Below are 6,392 nucleotides of genomic sequence, written 5' to 3'. Positions count from 1 at the left end.
GGGAGACGGGATACATACGGGGGTGTGCAGTTCCCACCAGCTCGGTCTTAGAAGACCCCTACCCACTGGGGAGGAGACCACTGGCAGGAACCGAGTGCGGCACAGAGATAAAGCGCTGAGTCAGAGACTCCGAGACTGCCCTGGGGCGGGGGCGGGGGGGGGGCGGTGTTAGGAGGGGGCTTCACAGTTGAGCCCGGAGAGGGGTTGGGGAAGGGGTGACCTGAGCAGAGGCTCAGGGACAAGAACAAAGTGCAGCAGAGGGTAGGGGAGGAAGGAAGGGGGTGGGGCCAAGTCCTGGGCCTTGAATGCCCGCATTAGATTAAGAAATAGTAATAGTAATAGTAATAGGAGCTTAAGAAATAGTAAGAGGATCCTTGGGTAGGTCAGGCAGGATTCCCGCACATCAGCCCATTTGGGGACAGCTGGCTTCCCAACTTTGACCTAGATTAGAACTGGGAAGTGGGCTGGAGGGCCCTCCCACCTTCACCTCTACCACCCATCCCTGCTTCCTCGCAGGTGGAGGCTCAGCTGTGGCTCCAGTGTCCCCAGGCCCTGGAGACTCAACCTGCTCAGGGTCCCAGCCCTCCAGCCAGCAGGCAGCACGCCCTCTGAGGAGGATCTTGCTTCTGCTGAGCCCAAGGGCACCTCGGCCTCCCCCATCCAAGCTCTGCCTCCCGACCCGGGGCCACAGACCCGTGGTTCCCCTGACCTGGAGTGAGTGCCCTGCAGGGCCTGCGTCTGTGATGTGCATTTCACAGTGGGCTCCCAGGGCTTTGCTGCTCCAGCCTCCCAGTCCTGTCCCACCGAATGACCGGGGGAGTGATGGAGCGGCACTCCTGTGGCAGCCATGGACAGGGAGGGCACAAGGCCAGCACTCCTGCGAGCAGCCTGTACCTTGGCTTCCGGCATCTCCATCCATGTGGCCGGAGCCCCTCTGCACTGTCGCCCCTGTGCCCTCGTGGTTTGGGGTCCACGCCAGGCCAAGTGCAAGCCCCCAGCCCACCCTGATAGGAGCAGAGGCCTGGGGACTGGTGAAGGCTGTTTGGCCACCCCTCCCCTCCCTCAGTCAGCTGGAGTACCCAACAGTTTCCTGCTCCCACGAGCAGCCGACATCACCCCCAACCCTGAGGCTTCATCCTCTCCCTCAGTGGGCCTGCCCCTTGGAAGTATTCGGGGTGGCCTCAAGGGGGGGCAGTTAAGACGACATACAAAGTGTGCGTCACCCCTCAGGCTCTACCATCGCTTCCTCCTGAGACCCAGCCAGCCACTGTGGGGGTCACTTTCCTGGCTGAGTGCCCAGGAAGGCACGGAAGTGCAGGAGGCACTGACAGCTGTTGCTTTGCCAAACTGGGGGTCTAGGGCATGAGGACGTCGGAGAGTCTGCACCAGCGCCCGGGTGGCAGTCGGGTACTGTTCCTGGGGTGTCCCCAGGTTAAAATGAATTCAGGAGAGAGCAGGAGATGACAGCCACCACCCTAGGCTCTCCCAAGGGACGTTGCACTAAGACCCAGCAGCAGGAGGTTAAGTGAAAAGCAGGCTGTCTTCACAGTGTGGTCCCACAACAAAACGCTGAGACCTGTCACTCACTGTGGTGCTCCCAGAAAGCCAGACTCCGCAGGACCCTGGAGAAACCACAGCCGGTGCACAGATGGCCGCAGCATTTTCAGGGGGTTCCTTTATTGTGCCCGCTCGGCCGGGCCAGGCCCATGGGGCAGCTGGTCAGGCAGCCAGGCAGGTCCGTCACAGAGGGCTGGCCCGTCCCTGAGGCCATATGGAGGATGTGCTCTGGCTGACTGAGGGCATTGGGGTGGGGGCTGCAGCTACAGGGGACAGGCAGTGTTGTGTTTTAGATAGATCACTCTGGGGTCAGGGTTAGGGGTGGGTAGATTGAGGTCAGGGGTCCAGGGAGGCTGGGTTAAGTCTGGGGGCGGGGGAGTGCTGGGCCAGGGCAAAAGAGGAGGAAGAGAACAGTGATGGAGGACAGATCACCTGTAGGCTGAGGGGAGGAAGAGTGGGGGAAGATGGAGGGTCTCTGGCTGGAGGACAGTGAGACCCCTGATGGATTCCCTTGGACAGCTCCACCCAGAAGGGCTGTGGAGAACCCGGAATTCAGGCCCACGTGTGGGAGAAGAGGGAGACACGTCTTGCTGTCTCCAGCAGGGGACCCCCAGGGACTGTCAGCCTCTCTCTAGCCCTGGACCACCCCGTCCAACACTGCTGTCAGATCCCCCAGTTCTTTCCTTGGGAAAGAGGTGGGGCTAGGTGTCCCCTGCCAAAGCCACAGAAGGGTAACTTTGGCTACCCAAAGTCTGCAAGGTGAAGAGCTCAGAGCCATGGACAGCTAAGCCACCACCGTGGATACACCGTCCTGGGAGGGGCCCTCCACCAACAGTGAGGCTAGGACTGGGCCCGTGGGCTTGACCAAGGGTGACCTGGTCTACAGGGTAAACTGAGGGTTCAGGGTCTCCCTGGGAGAGCCCCCAGGTCTGACCACATGAAAGGGCTTTCCCTGTCTGAGCCCACCGGCCAGACGAAGAAACGGGAAAGTGCTCTGCATCCTGCTCCCAGATGAGAAGCTAAACTTGCTCCAAGGAGGCAGTTGCCATGGGAACACAGGTGTGCGTGCTGGGGGCGGGGTGGGGCACGGTGGGCAGGGTGTCACACCTGTGTCCGCCCCATCGAAATGCAGAGCCAGGTATTTTAGGGCCCTGGAAGTGAACACTCCTTCGGAAATGAATTTGATGTACCAATTCAAAGAAACAATTTTGAATAAATTATTTGAACAGATAGTTTTCTCTGGCAGGTGCCCTAACTCAAGCAAGTTTGAAGCTTTGGGGTAGAGGAAACAGGATTCCTGGGACCTGGAGGGGTTCTCACCTGCTTAGTATTAAGAGATAGCAAAGCATTGCCCTCATACAAATGAGCAGGAAATTTCAATCATTCTCCCCAAATCCTTTAAAAATGGGGCTGGGGGGAGGCTGCCTCTGACCAAAACCGCCATGCTGAGGGGAGGAAGTCGCTGCAGGAACCTCCTCCAGGTCGGGGGCTCTTAATCCCCTTTGGGCCTCAGACCCCTGGGTGGTCTGGCGAAGCCTAGGGACCCTCACTCAGAATAATGTTTTAAAACTTAGGAAGTAAAATTTAGGAAGTAAATACATGGAGTCGCCAAGGGAACCACTTCGACTGAAATTCAGTCAAAACATTAAATATAATAAAAAGCTATTAAAATGTATTTTAAACTCGTGAGGTGGTGAGATGCGTGCTTCTCTGCTGGCATTAAGTAGCCAGCTCCGGCAGCAGCCGCTACGCCCGGCACGGCTTCCGACTGTGGCGAGTGCGGACGCCGCCGCCAAGGCTCTGGAGCGACCAGGGTGTGACGGGAAACACTCCCGACTGCTACTTGCGCAAAGTGACACGTGCCTCTAAGACGCTGTGGTTTCTCCTTCAATGGGAGGAGAGGTTCATTAAAATAAAGATGGAATTGTATTCCCATTCAAGTTCATGGGCTTAGTGAATGGTTTCCTCCATGATCCATCTCAGGACCTCACGTTAACAATTCTGTTCTGACCCTCGCTGCCATGGCTCAGCGGACTGAGTGCCGGCCTGCCAACTGAAAGGTCACAGGTTCAAGTCTTGATAAGGGCACATGCCTGGGTTGTAGGCCAGGTCCCTATCTCTCGCACATTGGGTTTTTTTTTCTCCCTTTCCTCTCTCTCTGAAAATAAATAAATGAAATATTTAAAAAAGAAAAACAGTCCTAGCTGGTGTGGCTCAGTGGATTGAGCACTGATCTGGGAACCAGAGCGTCACTGGTTCGACTCCCAGTCAGGGCACATTCCTGGGTTGAAGGCCAGGTCCCAGTGGGGGACACATGAGAGACAACCACACATTGATGTATCTCTCCTTCTCTTTCTCCTTCCCTCCCCCTCTGTCTAAAAATAAATAAATAAGATCTTTAAAATAAATAAATAAAATAAAATAAAAACAGTCCTGGCTGGTGTGGCTCAGTGGATTGAGCACTGGCCTGCAAACCAGAAGGTCGCTGGTTGGAGTCCTGGCCGGGGCACACGCCCAGGTTGTGAGCCAGATCCTTTCTCTCTCTCTAAAAATAAGTAAAATAAAATATTTTTTATAAAATAAATAAACAGCCCTGCTCTAAAGAGCAGAGGCAAATCACATGCGTCCGAACTGCATGTTCAGAGACGACAGAGACAATGGTGTGACCCTCGAGCTGGTCCCTGACCTGACGGTCAGCCTGCAGCATAAATTAACCCTCGATCTACTTTAGCACGACCAACAATATCGATGTTGCGAGATACACTGCACGAGGACCCAGATCTTAGAGGTGAGAGGAGGGTTCTGGAAAACTCTCTATTACTGAACTTATTCTCCCTGTTTTGTATTGGACGGAGAGAGCTAATTAAAAGGAAAAAACCAAAGGTTTTTATGCCCGCGTAGATCTTTGCATTATAACTTTTAACTTGGAGCTTTGTCCATTGGAAAGATGTTTCGAGTTTAATTAAGACTAAAGTTTGGTGCTCGGGAGCTTTAAAGAATGCCATCAAATTCAGAGACTGAAAGCAGGTGAGAGGTTCCTGGGGGCTCCAGGGAGGGGCAGGGGAGTTACTGCCGCGTGGACACAGAATTTCCACGTGGGGCGATGGAAAAGTTTTGGAAGGAGATACGGTGATGATCACACAACCCTGTGAATGTACTTAATGCCGCCGAATTAGACACTTAAAATGACTAAAGTGAAAAATTGTGTTATTTATATTTTAACACACACGTGCCCTGCTAACAAACTACCATGAACTATACACAGAACAGATTGGCAACAATTAAAGCTGTTCAGTACCCTGTGTGGTCAAAATTGAATCAATGAGAACTTTTAGTGCCTGGAAAAGGTATATAGATTGATTCAATCCCTTGGGAAAGCTTTTGGCATTAAGCAGTTCCATTGAAGAAGCATACCTTTTACCCAGAAGTTTCATATAGATGTATACATAAAAAGATGATTTAAACAAACCTCTAATAATTTATACCTCGTTCTTAATCACTGTTCTTTCTTTTATCACTTTGCTAATTTCAACACCTAATCAGGTACCTTGGCCCTTTCCATTTTCTGGTGTCCCCTTAGAGGAAGACAAGAAATTTTTTTCTTTCCAAATAACAAACCTATAGACTTATATGCTGTAAATCTTATTCCAGAGTATTTAGGCTAAGAATAAATTCCATAACACATACTGTGTGAATTCAACCAAATATTAGATCCCATTAGTTCTTCTAAAGCTTCGAATGCAGTGGCATAGAGAGGAAAGGACGAAGTTGAGGGTCTCGACTTCCTTCCTGAAGGAAGGGAAGTCTCAACAACACTCAGGAGGAAAACCCGCCCTGGGGACCATGCACGTCCCTACACGGGCCGGGAAGACGAGGCTTAACTGCAGCCGACCTGAACCACGGCAGAATGCCCCGTGGCCCTCCCAGGACACAAGAACGTAGGAAAAGTGTGAGGAGCTGCCCTCCTATCTTCCAGCAAGGCCGGCCTGAGCCGGATTTCCATCCGCCATCCTGGGTTCCGACGCGGCCTGAGGTTTTCCGCCTCCCCCGTCCTCAGGCCCAGCAGCAGAGCCTCGGGGCTGCAGCGGAATCGGCTCCTCAGGCTGCAGGGCACCCCGGTCCTCCTGTAGCGATGCCGCAGTGTGTCTCCGTGTTATCCTGCTAAACAGGGGGCACAGGGAGCTGACGCCTGAACTGATCTTGCTTCTGCTCTCTATGTAAATGAGAAACTGTCCGAATCTAAAAAGGTCTTGTTTTTTCTTTACCAGTCAAATCTGCCAGCCTTGCTTGATACCCCTCAGTGAGTTTGAGGTTGAGTCATAGCTTGATCTAAATTGGGACTGTGTTTTGTGACTTACATTGACAAGAGGACCCTTTAGGGGCAAACAGGAAAATGGCACCAGCTTAAGTTTTCATTCTGCAGCAGGGGACAGATGACCCGCTGGATAAGTTTTTATCATTCAGCTCTGTTATCAGATCTACTAGAATTCCTCCCTGGCAAACGAAAGTGATGTTTCAGAAAGCGAGTTCTCAGACAAAGCCCAGTGGTTTTGTTCTCTTGTGCATAGTAATTTTTTCCATCCTCACCACAGGATATGTTTATTCATGTTAGAGCGAGAGGAAAGAAGACAGGGAGAGAAACCTACCCGCAGCCCAGGCACAACCAGAAATCAAACCCGCCACCTCTGGTGCATGGAACACCAGTCCAGCCGACTGAGCCACCCAGCCAGGACACACAGCGCTTTGATTCAGCACTGTGTTCAGGCCGATGCCAAATCCTCCTCCAGAACTCACCTCACTGCCTTTGGGGAAACTCGTCTCCAGAGGCGGGAGTC

Source organism: Artibeus jamaicensis, unplaced genomic scaffold (assembly GCF_021234435.1).
Source record: "Artibeus jamaicensis isolate MK-2021 breed Jamaican fruit bat unplaced genomic scaffold, CSHL_Jam_final contig_956, whole genome shotgun sequence".
NCBI lineage: Eukaryota > Metazoa > Chordata > Mammalia > Chiroptera > Phyllostomidae > Artibeus > Artibeus jamaicensis.
The sequence above is the reverse complement of the archived record's forward strand: the minus strand, read 5'-3'. Positions refer to the sequence as shown.